Genomic DNA, 15,496 nt, shown 5'->3' with positions numbered 1-15,496 from the left:
CAGCAGCTAACTGCACGGGTTTATTCTCTTTACCAAACTATCCATGTTACTCTGTGTGACTTCAGCATCATTATCTGTCATGCTGTCAAATTTCTGTGTCATCTGCATATTTTGTCCATGGTGATTTTATATTTAAATCCAGGGGATGCATAAAACTGGCATCACTTTTCTTTGAGTGCTTTCCTTTGGAAGACACAATTTTAAACAGCCTCACTGGATGATTATTTCTCACTGGCAATATTTTTCTAACCCATCAGTTCCAGACTGTATGTGCTACAGTGCCAGCTATTTTAAATGAGCAGTAGCATATTGAGCTCGCTAGATTAACAAGCTAACAGTTAAAGCATATGATATCTCCACAGTAGGATTACACCTGTAATCTCTCAAAGAGTTAAATTAGGCCTATTGTCTATAAATTACTTGTATTAATTTAATTCTTCATCACTGAAATCCTTTGCCTTTTTCCTCTATTGCACCTGGATCATGTCAGGTTAACAGGCCCTTTAACTACAAGTCCTTCATAAATATTCCTAAGTTATTCACAGGCTTCATGCTTCTGTAATTTCCCGAGCATTCCAAAATTCATCTCAAAAATCTGGTTAGTGGGTGTGAAGTGCCTCAGCCAAAGGACGAAAAGGGTGCTCTGGACGGTCACCAAGGCCCCCTGAGGGTGCCCTGAGGGAGACGGGACGGGGCGGGGCGGGGCGGTCGCCATTGGCTGCTTTTCCCGCCCTCCCCCCAGCCCCCTCAGCCGCCTCAGGCCCCTCAGGCGCAGTGTCCCGGCACTCCCCGGTCCGTGAGGCGCGCGCAGGTAAAAGGCGCTTTGGAGAAGCTCAATAGAAGGTTGTGGAGTCGCTCTAGAGAAGATTTTGGGCTGTTACAGGCGTAATACAGTGTTCAGCAGCAGCGTCAGAAGGGCAGCACGGTCTTTCAGAGGAGTTATTGAGGAAAAAGCTTCTTGAACTTCGTCACCCTTGGTAAGGTAAGACAAAGGGGACTAAGAGTTTCAGAGAGGTAAAGCTGAGGGAACTTGGAAAGCACATGCAGGGGATGTTTTGAGGGAAGATCTCAGGTAAAGTGTGAGGGACAGACTGAAAATCTTGGAGGGAAAAGCTGAGTAGGGGACATTTTGGGGGTCAAAATATGTGGTGTCCCGAATGTCACTGAGGGGTTTTGAGGGTCACAAGAGGAGGAGGCTGGTGCCCCCGGTTTCACTGAGGGGAAGGAGGATGTGCTATGTGTCAGAGGGGCAGGCAGGTTTCCCGCATGTTGCTGAGGGGAGAGGCAGGTGCCCGATGCGTCCCTGAGGATCTCTGAGGGGGAAGAGGGTGCCCCGAGGGCTAAGCGGGTGTCTCCTGTGTCCCTTTAGGGGCTGTGAGGGACACAGGGCGAAAAGTGTGCTCCGAAGGGTTACCGAGGATCCCTGAGGGTGCCCTGAGGGAGACGAGACGGGGCGGGGGGGGCGGTCGCCATTGCGCTGCTTTTCCCGCCCTCCCCTCAGCCCCCTCAGCCCCCCCAGCCCCCTCAGCCGCAGTCTCCCGCCGCTCCCCGGTCCGTGAGGCGGGCGCAGGTGAAAGGCGCTTTAGCGAAGCTCGATAAAAGGTTGTGGAGTCGCACTAAGGCAGATTTTGAGCTGTTACAGAGGTAATACAGAGTGTTGGGCAGCAGGGTGTTTCAGTAGAGTTATTGAGGGAAAAGCTTCTTGAACTCCGTCACCCTTGGTGAGGTAACACAGAGGGGACTGAGAGTTTCAGAGAGGTAAAGCTGAGGGAACTTGGAAAGCCCATGCAGGGGATGTTTTGAGGGAAGATCTCAGGTAAAGTGTGAGTGAGGTGAAGTGTGAGTAAGGTGGTGAATAAGGCACAAACGCCGCCGGTGACACAATCAAGTGCCAGGGCAGAATTAAGGTTTATTACAAAACAGTTTGGTTTAAATACAGCGCTTAAGCATGTCACATGATCTTCCAAACAATGACAATCAAGTATTGACTGAGCATGTGTGAGAACGTGGAAAACTACAACTCCCATAATTCCTTGCCACATCTCCCCTTCTCTAAATAATTAACAAATTGTAAAACAATACATTTTTTAAACATCCTTAATGTAACCAATCTTATCTTAACTGTTTATAAAAACCAGGACCTATCATCACAAGGCCTTTATTGAGCTGTTTACAACTTTATTGGTTCGTGCAATATTCAAGCAACCTTGAATTACTCAGGGTTTGTAGATGTGTAGAATCTTTTATCTGAGGGTAATTTTGTGTGATTGGGTAAAGGCATCGTCTTTATTTGAAAGGGAAATGTGTTGGGTTGTAGATGTTGTGTTTGAAGTAGTGTTGTTTGAGGTAGTGTTGTTGAATGAGTGTTTAAGATATCTTGCTGTAAAGTGTATTTGCATTCACACACATACATATCTCCACTCAACTTTCTCATTCACATTCCGGTGGCCACTGTTTCATTCTCTCCTAACACATGCATTCTTAAACCCTTTATTGTGTTTGAATCATGGAGTTTTGGGTTTGTATTGGTTACTGTTTGTGTGTTTCTTTTGCTTCTGTTTATTTATTGCTTCTTTGTGATTGTTCCTGTTTTGAAGAAGTATTAATGTAGATTTACACATATAGGGACCAGACCCATATCTCTTTCCCTCCCCTTTTTGTGTTTTTACAGCATGTTTCTCAATGTGTGGTGTGTTCCTTTTACTATTGTTGGTTATGTTTCTTCAAATCCAATTTCTTCACTCATTTTCTCTGATGATTGTTTCAGTTGTGAGGGAGGGCTAATATAAGGCCTGACACATTTAGAAGAGATCCTTTGTAATTTGGTACCCTTGGATACACAGGCATATATCCTCCCTCAAGTTCTGAGATGTACTGGTCCTGACCATTGCCTAGATATTAGATTTTTAATCATAACTGGTGCTTTGGAAGATGAAAGTATTTGAGTTTTATGTTGGTATTCATACCTGCTATGGTTTGTATCATCACGGTTTAAGAAATTTAGAACATATGATGCTTTCCATAAGCGTTCCTGGGGGCTATATACCAACTCCCCTCTTTTTTGGCTTTGAAGCATTTCTTTTAGTGTGCAGTGTGCTCTTTTTACAATTGTTCTGTGGGTGTGGAATGGAATATCCTCTGATTTGTGAGATCTGTTTTAGCTTTTGTTGAATAACATACAGGATCATTGTTTCTGTTTATGGTTTTTGGAATGTTTGAAATTGCAAAACAAATTAGTATTTGGTAGTATCTTTTGCCTTTTTCTAGTGTGTTGTATTATTCTATCTGGAATGTGTGTGAATGGATGTGTCTTATGTAAGAGTTAGATTTTGTGTGATTAACAAGGAATTATGTGGTGTGTATTTTTCTAGGTAAATGAGGGTTAGTGAAATCTCGAAGGAAGGAGGCTTCGAGATGTGAAAGTAGCATAGCATGAATCAATTATAACCATTCATAGGTTAATTACAAAACAATTTAAATGTCTTGCATATATGAGTAAGTTGTAAAACTTATACAGAGTCCCGGTCCGCGGTTTGTACCTTATTGTTCCGTTGTCTTCTTTAGTTTGTCCAGATGTAGATGGTCTTAGTGTCCCATTTCCTTACTACATCTTTCGTTGTGTAGTTTTCTTTGTATTGGAGATTCCATTGTTGGTCCTGTTAAATTTTTTTTTGGAATGTTTTACAGTCCCCATTTCTTAATAATATCAGTTAGAGCAACTGTAACCAGGTTTAATTCAGTCTCTCAGGTATTGCAATTTACAAGCAGCTATTTTGCACTCTTGTTGACATTATGTATGTTGTTCTGTGATAGCAAAATGTTTTGAGAATGTTTGAATGTAACAAATATGGGGATGTTTAAGATTCTATACTTATTATTTGAATAACATTGTTATGATAATTGCACGTATGTGGATGTATTTGAGAATTTAATAACTTCTAATAACTTTTATTTTTAATAATTCAAATAAAGCTACTGAGAAATTAATGAAAAAATAGGGAAAAAAATTTTAAAGCTGTAGTGTTCTGGTTTTGTGGAAATAAATGTTTTTGGTTAAAATGACACCAATTTACATAGTGAAGGGCAATAGCAAGAGCTTGTAGGCAACAAAGAGAATTTTTCTCTCTCTTTACACTAAGAAGGTTTCAAATCTTCTTTTTCATCTTGAGTCCAGCAATTGATTGGTAATCAGCATGCAATCTATGCTGAAACAATCTGTGGGTAAATTTATTTAATTCAAATTTATCTCCCTAGTAAATTGCTTATGTTGCTCCAGTTTTTATAATATGTGTAGCAATTTTGTTTGCTGATTGATAAAAGGTTTATCTTGCATTCTTTAGCATAGCTAGAAGAATATGAAACTGCTAAACCTAATGAAAGTTTTGTATCAGCCAGTTTTATATTTAAAAAATATGAATTAATGAATATATTGGGCTTTAAAATGGTGAGATGCTAAATTTTATTCCATGTGTAAATGTTTTTAAACTATTTTCTACCCTTTATTTCTATTGTTAAGAAAACAATTTACAGTACTTTTAAGAAAACTGATTTGAAAACAATAAAGAAAAAACCACAAATGTTAGAAGTAAAATTTATATTTTCTTGAAAATGTAAAATGCAGTGCTATGAGTGAATAGTTAACAAAGTTTTAGTTCGCTATGTTTTGCTTTCTTTTTCCCATACTATGTAAGAAAGGAGATTTTGAGTGAGAGATGAGAGGGGTTTGCTTGTTGTTTTCCTCACCAAAAGGCAAGTCACTTGTTTGTTTAGCCAAAGAGTTAGTAGGAAAGTTTTTATAGGAACAGGAATAGTGGTAGAAGATGACAAAATCTAATTCCACCCAGTTGTTAAGCAGTAAACCATTGTTATGTTTGAGGGGCAACACATTATTTCTTGTTTTGCAAAGGCAATTATGCAAGAAGTGGTTTTTATCCTTTTCTTTAACTCAAAAAAGTCATTTGTAAAATCTTGGTTTTCAAAAATTCTAATCTTTTTGCACTCTGAGACAGGGGTAAAAAATATGAAAATCCATTTTTCTCTACTTTGAGAGATTGATAGATTAGTGCAAGGGTTTTTGTACGTAGCAAGGCTGTGTTTATATGGTTTTCTAGTGTTGTGGAAATGCATCACCTCTTTTTTAAGGAAAGGCCACTGTATCATGGATTTAGGGCTATTTGTTTCTTGGGCCACTTGTGGGTTTAGCTGCAATGAAACTGCCTTTGGGAAAAATCCACTGTTAATTGACTTCCTCTTTGACTGAGGCAGCCTCTGTTCTACAGAATGGGTGATTTCAGTGGGTCCAATGAAAACAGGGTTAATGTCTGGGCTATTGCTGGTTACGATGTCTCTGTTTTGTTTTGGGGGTGCTAGTTTAAGAAAACTTGTTAAACAGGTTTGGATGTTTTTTAAGAGCCATTGTGAGGTTACATCTGTTCTGTTGTTAAAAATGTTTGATACTTCTGTCTTTGCCTCCCATTCTAATTGTTTAATTTGAGTATAGGCCAATTTATGCACGTTTGTGTTTTGAATGGATTTGGAGGTGTGTATTGCTGTATGTTGCAGCCTTGTGAGGCATCTTTGGGCTTGTGTTGTATGAGGGATTTGTTTGTTTTGCTTTATCAAGGCTTTTGCAGTGACTGTGTGTAAAGGGTTATGTGTTTCTGCAGTTGAAATTGTAATTGGTTGTTTCTTTGCTACTTGTTTAGGTTTGGCTTTCCATGTTGTGTATGGCATACTGTCTAACAGCATTTTAAAATAGTGAGAAGTAAATACTCGATTTAGGGTCCCTCCTAGTATTTCTATTCTTCCCCCCTGTAACACAAAAGAACCTTTTATAATAGTAGATAATTTGTCAATTAGTAAAGTTGTCCTTTTGTGACTTAGTAAGTTAAATATGGTAGCTGATAGATGTATGTCTGCTGTGTTTTGCAATGTTACCCTTAGATTGTTGGTTGTGTCAGTAGGTGGATTGTGTTGTTCCAGCTGAAATTCTCGCAGCATAAAACCAGCAGCTGCTATTGTTAGCAACGTAGCCAATATATATATTGTCCATTTTAACATTGGTAGCTTTGACTTCACTGATGGTCTCGGCTTGGGCCGAGGAATATGTTTTGTGTTTTGTGTGCTTTCCCACTCTGTATTCTCTTCTTCGAGCTGAAGTAGTAGCTGTAGCCATGTTTGCTGTTCTTCCTCTTCTGCAGGATCCAAAACTGCTTGTCTTCTATCTGGTTCTCTCATCTTGCTGAGTTCGGTTTGCCACAGCTCGGCTAAGATTTCTAGGGTGTCAATTTCTAATCTTCCTCTTCCATCAGGCCGTCTTCGGCATAGAAGCTGTTCTGAGGCTGGCAAGGGCTGTGGGTTGGTTTCTTGGTAGGAGTGCCACGGTGGTGTTTTAACTGTTGTGCATTTGTTGGCTGTTGGTTGAACTGGTGGTGACGGAAGAGGCACTTTAACTTGCGCCTCATGACAGGAGTAAGCTGGCTGTGTCCATTGTTCTGCAGAAGTCTCATGGCAACTGCGCGGCCAAAGAGAGTTACTGGACCCCCCTGACCCCGCAACAGCAGTCCATCCGTTGCCCCCTCGTCGCAGCCCCTGCAGCTGATGCTACTGCTGGTGCCCTAACCCAAGTGAAGTTTGGAGGGATTTGTGGAGGTGGGGGGACCTGTGGGAGGGTGGGTGGGTGGGTAGTGGCTTGGAGATCTCCCTCTGGGGGTGTAGGGATGTTTCCCTTCTTGGGGAGGAGCTGCTGTTTCTCAGGCTCAACTGTGTCCTCCTGCCTTGGCAGAAGCTGTCGGAGAAGAAAGAAGAGACTGGAGTGCAACTTCGAGGCAAGAGCGAACAAGAAGAGGAGCAGCGTCAAGCTGAAGAGGGGGCAAAACAGAGACCCTCTGGGCAAAGGCCCCTCCCTTGGCATCCCCGGGGCAGGGATCCCAAAGAGTCCGGCGGGCAGCTTCCGGCTGCGCCGGCCGGCTTGGCGCTGGGCGGACCTCCCTGTAAGCAGGGCTGGGTCCTTTGCTTTGCTTGGCGTTGGCCTTTTGCCATCGCGCTCCTGTGGCTGCCCGGAGAGAGGGGCAACCGCCCTGTAAGGAGGGCGAGAGTGCCCGCCTCCGCGCCCGAGGGGGGACACGGAGCTCTCCCGACCCCCGGCCCGCCCGCCCCGTAAGCGGGGCAGGGCTTTTTCCCTTGGCACCTTTGGTGCCTGCTGGCGGCCCCTGGCCAGAGTGACCCCCCGTAGTCGGGGTGTGTCACGGCCTGTGTCCCTTGCCCCTCAGCACGCCGAGGCCCTTCTGGCCCGCGCGCAGCCCGGGGCCACTAACGGGCTTCTCTCCGTCCTCGGGAACAGGGGGCGAGCCCGAGGCTCTCCTCCCCTGCTCGGCGGCAGGGCCGGCTCCCCACGGCTTGGCGCACAGAGCTTGCTCCCTCTTCTGGGACGTTCCCCCTTTGTGTCCTTGTCCCGTCGGTGTGAGTGAGCGAGCGAGCGAGCTGGTCCCTCCTGTAGCCCCCGTAGAGATGTAGGCAGCGTAGCTTAGACTTCCCAGGAGGGAAAGAGGGGCTCTGTGTGCCAACCCGTGGGGAGTCAGCCCCGCTGCCGAGCAGGAGAGGAGAGCCTCGGGCTCGCCCCCTGTTCCCGAGGACGGAGCGAAGCCCGTTAGTGGCGCCGCGGGGCCGCCGGTCCTGCTGGCGATGTGCCAGCGTGGGCCCCCCCCCCGTCCTCGGGGCTGGGGCCCTGTCCCTGCCGGCCTTAGGCCGCGAGGCCGTTGCTGGGAGTGCCGGGCCTCGGGGGGGGCGGCCCCCTAAGTGGGGCTTTGTGCGTCCCCCCTGCTCGGCGGGCGGTTGGAGGGACCCCCTGTAATCAGGCGGGTGTCCCGCGGGGTCCCCCGGCCTCTCACGGGCGTGGGGCTGGGCGTGTGCCCTCCCTGCCCTCGGGGCCCAGCTCAGGGCCTTAGGCCACGAGCCCCAGTGCCTGGCCCTTGAGCCAGGTACTTGATGCCGCGGGGGAAGGCCGAGCTCCGTGGCTCCCTGGGTGTGGACCCGCCTGTAAGCAGGGTCCGGGTCTGGGAGCCTTTGCGCTCCCTCAGCTGGCAGCCTGTGCGGGGCGACCGCCCCGTTAGCGGGGAGCGGGTCAGGTGCCCCCCGAAGCGGAGAGAAGGAGCCTCCGTAGGCCTTTGGGCCCAGGGCCCCCCTGTAAGTCGGGGTCAGTGCCCTGGTGTCCCAGGCCCTTTGTGGTCCAGGCAGCGGCCGGAGCCCCCTGTAAGCAGGGCGGCAGCCTCTTTGGCCGCTGCTTCGCGTGCCCAGCTGCCTTTGCCCAGAGGGCCCGGCTCCCCGCAGCGGGTGGGACTGCGCCGTGCGTCGCCGTGGTGAGTCCAAGTGAAGCTTGGAGAGTTTTGTGGGGGGAAGTGGGGGGGCCTGTGGGTGGGCGGGGAGGGTCTTGGAGATGTGCCTCCGGGGGCGTGGGGTCCGGGTTGCCTTGGTAGGGAGGAGCTGGTGTTTCTCGGGCCCACCTGCCTCCTCCCGCCCTGGCAGAAGCCGTCGGAGAAGAGAGCGGAAGAGGCGTCGCGCGGGACGGCAGCGCCGGCGCGGGAAGACGCCGCGGTGAGAGCGGCTGAAGTTGGGGGGTGGTGTGGAGGTGTGGGGGTCCTGCGAGTGGGCGGGCGGGTGGTGGCTGGGGCAGCTGCCCCTGGGTCCTGCTTTCCTTCGGTGCAAGGACTCGGAGCTTCTGAGTCCGAGCTGCGTCCTCCTGCCTTGGCAGGAGCCCTCCGAGAAGAAAGCAGAGCCGTGGAGCGGGACGGCGAGGCAAGAGCGAGGAAGAAGAGCGTCGGCTTCGCGCTCAAGAGGGGGCGGGAGAAAGGCCCTCTGGGCAAAGGCCCCTCCCTTGGCATCCCCGGGGCAGGGATCCCAAAGAGTCCGGCGGGCAGCTTCCGGCTGCGCCGGCCGGCTTGGCGCTGGGCGGACCTCCCTGTAAGCAGGGCTGGGTCCTTTGCTTTGCTTGGCGTTGGCCTTTTGCCATCGCGCTCCTGTGGCTGCCCGGAGAGAGGGGCAACCGCCCTGTAAGGAGGGCGAGAGTGCCCGCCTCCGCGCCCGAGGGGGGACACGGAGCTCTCCCGACCCCCGGCCCGCCCGCCCCGTAAGCGGGGCAGGGCTTTTTCCCTTGGCACCTTTGGTGCCTGCTGGCGGCCCCTGGCCAGAGTGACCCCCCGTAGTCGGGGTGTGTCACGGCCTGTGTCCCTTGCCCCTCAGCACGCCGAGGCCCTTCTGGCCCGCGCGCAGCCCGGGGCCACTAACGGGCTTCTCTCCGTCCTCGGGAACAGGGGGCGAGCCCGAGGCTCTCCTCCCCTGCTCGGCGGCAGGGCCGGCTCCCCACGGCTTGGCGCACAGAGCTTGCTCCCTCTTCTGGGACGTTCCCCCTTTGTGTCCTTGTCCCGTCGGTGTGAGTGAGCGAGCGAGCGAGCTGGTCCCTCCTGTAGCCCCCGTAGAGATGTAGGCAGCGTAGCTTAGACTTCCCAGGAGGGAAAGAGGGGCTCTGTGTGCCAACCCGTGGGGAGTCAGCCCCGCTGCCGAGCAGGAGAGGAGAGCCTCGGGCTCGCCCCCTGTTCCCGAGGACGGAGCGAAGCCCGTTAGTGGCGCCGCGGGGCCGCCGGTCCTGCTGGCGATGTGCCAGCGTGGGCCCCCCCCCGTCCTCGGGGCTGGGGCCCTGTCCCTGCCGGCCTTAGGCCGCGAGGCCATTGCTGGGAGTGCCGGGCCTCGGGGGGGGCGGCCCCCTAAGTGGGGCTTTGTGCGTCCCCCCTGCTCGGCGGGCGGTTGGAGGGACCCCCTGTAATCAGGCGGGTGTCCCGCGGGGTCCCCCGGCCTCTCACGGGCGTGGGGCTGGGCGTGTGCCCTCCCTGCCCTCGGGGCCCAGCTCAGGGCCTTAGGCCACGAGCCCCAGTGCCTGGCCCTTGAGCCAGGTACTTGATGCCGCGGGGGAAGGCCGAGCTCCGTGGCTCCCTGGGTGTGGACCCGCCTGTAAGCAGGGTCCGGGTCTGGGAGCCTTTGCGCTCCCTCAGCTGGCAGCCTGTGCGGGGCGACCGCCCCGTTAGCGGGGAGCGGGTCAGGTGCCCCCCGAAGCGGAGAGAAGGAGCCTCCGTAGGCCTTTGGGCCCAGGGCCCCCCTGTAAGTCGGGGTCAGTGCCCTGGTGTCCCAGGCCCTTTGTGGTCCAGGCAGCGGCCGGAGCCCCCTGTAAGCAGGGCGGCAGCCTCTTTGGCCGCTGCTTCGCGTGCCCAGCTGCCTTTGCCCAGAGGGCCCGGCTCCCCGCAGCGGGTGGGACTGCGCCGTGCGTCGCCGTGGTGAGTCCAAGTGAAGCTTGGAGAGTTTTGTGGGGGGAAGTGGGGGGGCCTGTGGGTGGGCGGGGAGGGTCTTGGAGATGTGCCTCCGGGGGCGTGGGGTCCGGGTTGCCTTGGTAGGGAGGAGCTGGTGTTTCTCGGGCCCACCTGCCTCCTCCCGCCCTGGCAGAAGCCGTCGGAGAAGAGAGCGGAAGAGGCGTCGCGCGGGACGGCAGCGCCGGCGCGGGAAGACGCCGCGGTGAGAGCGGCTGAAGTTGGGGGGTGGTGTGGAGGTGTGGGGGTCCTGCGAGTGGGCGGGCGGGTGGTGGCTGGGGCAGCTGCCCCTGGGTCCTGCTTTCCTTCGGTGCAAGGACTCGGAGCTTCTGAGTCCGAGCTGCGTCCTCCTGCCTTGGCAGGAGCCCTCCGAGAAGAAAGCAGAGCCGTGGAGCGGGACGGCGAGGCAAGAGCGAGGAAGAAGAGCGTCGGCTTCGCGCTCAAGAGGGGGCGGGAGAAAGGCCCTCTGGGCAAAGGCCCCTCCCTTGGCATCCCCGGGGCAGGGATCCCAAAGAGTCCGGCGGGCAGCTTCCGGCTGCGCCGGCCGGCTTGGCGCTGGGCGGACCTCCCTGTAAGCAGGGCTGGGTCCTTTGCTTTGCTTGGCGTTGGCCTTTTGCCATCGCGCTCCTGTGGCTGCCCGGAGAGAGGGGCAACCGCCCTGTAAGGAGGGCGAGAGTGCCCGCCTCCGCGCCCGAGGGGGGACACGGAGCTCTCCCGACCCCCGGCCCGCCCGCCCCGTAAGCGGGGCAGGGCTTTTTCCCTTGGCACCTTTGGTGCCTGCTGGCGGCCCCTGGCCAGAGTGACCCCCCGTAGTCGGGGTGTGTCACGGCCTGTGTCCCTTGCCCCTCAGCACGCCGAGGCCCTTCTGGCCCGCGCGCAGCCCGGGGCCACTAACGGGCTTCTCTCCGTCCTCGGGAACAGGGGGCGAGCCCGAGGCTCTCCTCCCCTGCTCGGCGGCAGGGCCGGCTCCCCACGGCTTGGCGCACAGAGCTTGCTCCCTCTTCTGGGACGTTCCCCCTTTGTGTCCTTGTCCCGTCGGTGTGAGTGAGCGAGCGAGCGAGCTGGTCCCTCCTGTAGCCCCCGTAGAGATGTAGGCAGCGTAGCTTAGACTTCCCAGGAGGGAAAGAGGGGCTCTGTGTGCCAACCCGTGGGGAGTCAGCCCCGCTGCCGAGCAGGAGAGGAGAGCCTCGGGCTCGCCCCCTGTTCCCGAGGACGGAGCGAAGCCCGTTAGTGGCGCCGCGGGGCCGCCGGTCCTGCTGGCGATGTGCCAGCGTGGGCCCCCCCCCGTCCTCGGGGCTGGGGCCCTGTCCCTGCCGGCCTTAGGCCGCGAGGCCGTTGCTGGGAGTGCCGGGCCTCGGGGGGGGGCGGCCCCCTAAGTGGGGCTTTGTGCGTCCCCCCTGCTCGGCGGGCGGTTGGAGGGACCCCCTGTAATCAGGCGGGTGTCCCGCGGGGTCCCCCGGCCTCTCACGGGCGTGGGGCTGGGCGTGTGCCCTCCCTGCCCTCGGGGCCCAGCTCAGGGCCTTAGGCCACGAGCCCCAGTGCCTGGCCCTTGAGCCAGGTACTTGATGCCGCGGGGGAAGGCCGAGCTCCGTGGCTCCCTGGGTGTGGACCCGCCTGTAAGCAGGGTCCGGGTCTGGGAGCCTTTGCGCTCCCTCAGCTGGCAGCCTGTGCGGGGCGACCGCCCCGTTAGCGGGGAGCGGGTCAGGTGCCCCCCGAAGCGGAGAGAAGGAGCCTCCGTAGGCCTTTGGGCCCAGGGCCCCCCTGTAAGTCGGGGTCAGTGCCCTGGTGTCCCAGGCCCTTTGTGGTCCAGGCAGCGGCCGGAGCCCCCTGTAAGCAGGGCGGCAGCCTCTTTGGCCGCTGCTTCGCGTGCCCAGCTGCCTTTGCCCAGAGGGCCCGGCTCCCCGCAGCGGGTGGGACTGCGCCGTGCGTCGCCGTGGTGAGTCCAAGTGAAGCTTGGAGAGTTTTGTGGGGGGAAGTGGGGGGGCCTGTGGGTGGGCGGGGAGGGTCTTGGAGATGTGCCTCCGGGGGCGTGGGGTCCGGGTTGCCTTGGTAGGGAGGAGCTGGTGTTTCTCGGGCCCACCTGCCTCCTCCCGCCCTGGCAGAAGCCGTCGGAGAAGAGAGCGGAAGAGGCGTCGCGCGGGACGGCAGCGCCGGCGCGGGAAGACGCCGCGGTGAGAGCGGCTGAAGTTGGGGGGTGGTGTGGAGGTGTGGGGGTCCTGCGAGTGGGCGGGCGGGTGGTGGCTGGGGCAGCTGCCCCTGGGTCCTGCTTTCCTTCGGTGCAAGGACTCGGAGCTTCTGAGTCCGAGCTGCGTCCTCCTGCCTTGGCAGGAGCCCTCCGAGAAGAAAGCAGAGCCGTGGAGCGGGACGGCGAGGCAAGAGCGAGGAAGAAGAGCGTCGGCTTCGCGCTCAAGAGGGGGGCGGGAGAAAGGCCCTCTGGGCAAAGGCCCCTCCCTTGGCATCCCCGGGGCAGGGATCCCAAAGAGTCCGGCGGGCAGCTTCCGGCTGCGCCGGCCGGCTTGGCGCTGGGCGGACCTCCCTGTAAGCAGGGCTGGGTCCTTTGCTTTGCTTGGCGTTGGCCTTTTGCCATCGCGCTCCTGTGGCTGCCCGGAGAGAGGGGCAACCGCCCTGTAAGGAGGGCGAGAGTGCCCGCCTCCGCGCCCGAGGGGGGACACGGAGCTCTCCCGACCCCCGGCCCGCCCGCCCCGTAAGCGGGGCAGGGCTTTTTCCCTTGGCACCTTTGGTGCCTGCTGGCGGCCCCTGGCCAGAGTGACCCCCCGTAGTCGGGGTGTGTCACGGCCTGTGTCCCTTGCCCCTCAGCACGCCGAGGCCCTTCTGGCCCGCGCGCAGCCCGGGGCCACTAACGGGCTTCTCTCCGTCCTCGGGAACAGGGGGCGAGCCCGAGGCTCTCCTCCCCTGCTCGGCGGCAGGGCCGGCTCCCCACGGCTTGGCGCACAGAGCTTGCTCCCTCTTCTGGGACGTTCCCCCTTTGTGTCCTTGTCCCGTCGGTGTGAGTGAGCGAGCGAGCGAGCTGGTCCCTCCTGTAGCCCCCGTAGAGATGTAGGCAGCGTAGCTTAGACTTCCCAGGAGGGAAAGAGGGGCTCTGTGTGCCAACCCGTGGGGAGTCAGCCCCGCTGCCGAGCAGGAGAGGAGAGCCTCGGGCTCGCCCCCTGTTCCCGAGGACGGAGCGAAGCCCGTTAGTGGCGCCGCGGGGCCGCCGGTCCTGCTGGCGATGTGCCAGCGTGGGCCCCCCCCCGTCCTCGGGGCTGGGGCCCTGTCCCTGCCGGCCTTAGGCCGCGAGGCCGTTGCTGGGAGTGCCGGGCCTCGGGGGGGGGCGGCCCCCTAAGTGGGGCTTTGTGCGTCCCCCCTGCTCGGCGGGCGGTTGGAGGGACCCCCTGTAATCAGGCGGGTGTCCCGCGGGGTCCCCCGGCCTCTCACGGGCGTGGGGCTGGGCGTGTGCCCTCCCTGCCCTCGGGGCCCAGCTCAGGGCCTTAGGCCACGAGCCCCAGTGCCTGGCCCTTGAGCCAGGTACTTGATGCCGCGGGGGAAGGCCGAGCTCCGTGGCTCCCTGGGTGTGGACCCGCCTGTAAGCAGGGTCCGGGTCTGGGAGCCTTTGCGCTCCCTCAGCTGGCAGCCTGTGCGGGGCGACCGCCCCGTTAGCGGGGAGCGGGTCAGGTGCCCCCCGAAGCGGAGAGAAGGAGCCTCCGTAGGCCTTTGGGCCCAGGGCCCCCCTGTAAGTCGGGGTCAGTGCCCTGGTGTCCCAGGCCCTTTGTGGTCCAGGCAGCGGCCGGAGCCCCCTGTAAGCAGGGCGGCAGCCTCTTTGGCCGCTGCTTCGCGTGCCCAGCTGCCTTTGCCCAGAGGGCCCGGCTCCCCGCAGCGGGTGGGACTGCGCCGTGCGTCGCCGTGGTGAGTCCAAGTGAAGCTTGGAGAGTTTTGTGGGGGGAAGTGGGGGGGCCTGTGGGTGGGCGGGGAGGGTCTTGGAGATGTGCCTCCGGGGGCGTGGGGTCCGGGTTGCCTTGGTAGGGAGGAGCTGGTGTTTCTCGGGCCCACCTGCCTCCTCCCGCCCTGGCAGAAGCCGTCGGAGAAGAGAGCGGAAGAGGTGTCGCGCGGGACGGCAGCGCCGGCGCGGGAAGACGCCGCGGTGAGAGCGGCTGAAGTTGGGGGGTGGTGTGGAGGTGTGGGGGTCCTGCGAGTGGGCGGGCGGGTGGTGGCTGGGGCAGCTGCCCCTGGGTCCTGCTTTCCTTCGGTGCAAGGACTCGGAGCTTCTGAGTCCGAGCTGCGTCCTCCTGCCTTGGCAGGAGCCCTCCGAGAAGAAAGCAGAGCCGTGGAGCGGGACGGCGAGGCAAGAGCGAGGAAGAAGAGCGTCGGCTTCGCGCTCAAGAGGGGGCGGGAGAAAGGCCCTCTGGGCAAAGGCCCCTCCCTTGGCATCCCCGGGGCAGGGATCCCAAAGAGTCCGGCGGGCAGCTTCCGGCTGCGCCGGCCGGCTTGGCGCTGGGCGGACCTCCCTGTAAGCAGGGCTGGGTCCTTTGCTTTGCTTGGCGTTGGCCTTTTGCCATCGCGCTCCTGTGGCTGCCCGGAGAGAGGGGCAACCGCCCTGTAAGGAGGGCGAGAGTGCCCGCCTCCGCGCCCGAGGGGGGACACGGAGCTCTCCCGACCCCCGGCCCGCCCGCCCCGTAAGCGGGGCAGGGCTTTTTCCCTTGGCACCTTTGGTGCCTGCTGGCGGCCCCTGGCCAGAGTGACCCCCCGTAGTCGGGGTGTGTCACGGCCTGTGTCCCTTGCCCCTCAGCACGCCGAGGCCCTTCTGGCCCGCGCGCAGCCCGGGGCCACTAACGGGCTTCTCTCCGTCCTCGGGAACAGGGGGCGAGCCCGAGGCTCTCCTCCCCTGCTCGGCGGCAGGGCCGGCTCCCCACGGCTTGGCGCACAGAGCTTGCTCCCTCTTCTGGGACGTTCCCCCTTTGTGTCCTTGTCCCGTCGGTGTGAGTGAGCGAGCGAGCGAGCTGGTCCCTCCTGTAGCCCCCGTAGAGATGTAGGCAGCGTAGCTTAGACTTCCCAGGAGGGAAAGAGGGGCTCTGTGTGCCAACCCGTGGGGAGTCAGCCCCGCTGCCGAGCAGGAGAGGAGAGCCTCGGGCTCGCCCCCTGTTCCCGAG

The 15,496-nt window shown here is 57.7% G+C and overlaps 4 long non-coding RNA genes across 4 annotated transcripts; all 4 read left to right on the top strand.

Moving 5' to 3' along the window:
* Positions 1–7,671: 7,671 nt before the first annotated feature.
* On the top strand, positions 7,672–9,559 carry LOC135424870 (uncharacterized). The gene is made up of 3 exons (XR_010435400.1): positions 7,672–8,357; positions 8,524–8,592; positions 8,750–9,559. It is a non-coding gene; the product is annotated as an uncharacterized LOC135424870 (long non-coding RNA).
* Positions 9,560–9,643: 84 nt separating this feature from the next.
* Positions 9,644–11,524, top strand: LOC135424869 (uncharacterized). Its single transcript, XR_010435399.1, has 3 exons — positions 9,644–10,322; positions 10,489–10,557; positions 10,715–11,524. It is a non-coding gene; the product is annotated as an uncharacterized LOC135424869 (long non-coding RNA).
* Positions 11,525–11,594: 70 nt separating this feature from the next.
* LOC135424868 (uncharacterized) lies at positions 11,595–12,770 on the top strand. The gene is made up of 3 exons (XR_010435398.1): positions 11,595–12,288; positions 12,455–12,523; positions 12,681–12,770. It is a non-coding gene; the product is annotated as an uncharacterized LOC135424868 (long non-coding RNA).
* A 791-nt stretch (positions 12,771–13,561) lies between these two features.
* LOC135424865 (uncharacterized) lies at positions 13,562–15,457 on the top strand. Its single transcript, XR_010435396.1, has 3 exons — positions 13,562–14,255; positions 14,422–14,490; positions 14,648–15,457. It is a non-coding gene; the product is annotated as an uncharacterized LOC135424865 (long non-coding RNA).
* The last annotated feature ends 39 nt before the right edge of the window (positions 15,458–15,496 follow it).

This window comes from Pseudopipra pipra, chromosome 20, assembly GCF_036250125.1.
Source record: "Pseudopipra pipra isolate bDixPip1 chromosome 20, bDixPip1.hap1, whole genome shotgun sequence".
In the NCBI taxonomy this organism is placed as follows: Eukaryota; Metazoa; Chordata; class Aves; order Passeriformes; family Pipridae; genus Pseudopipra; species Pseudopipra pipra.
This window is presented reverse-complemented; position numbering and strand designations above follow the sequence as displayed.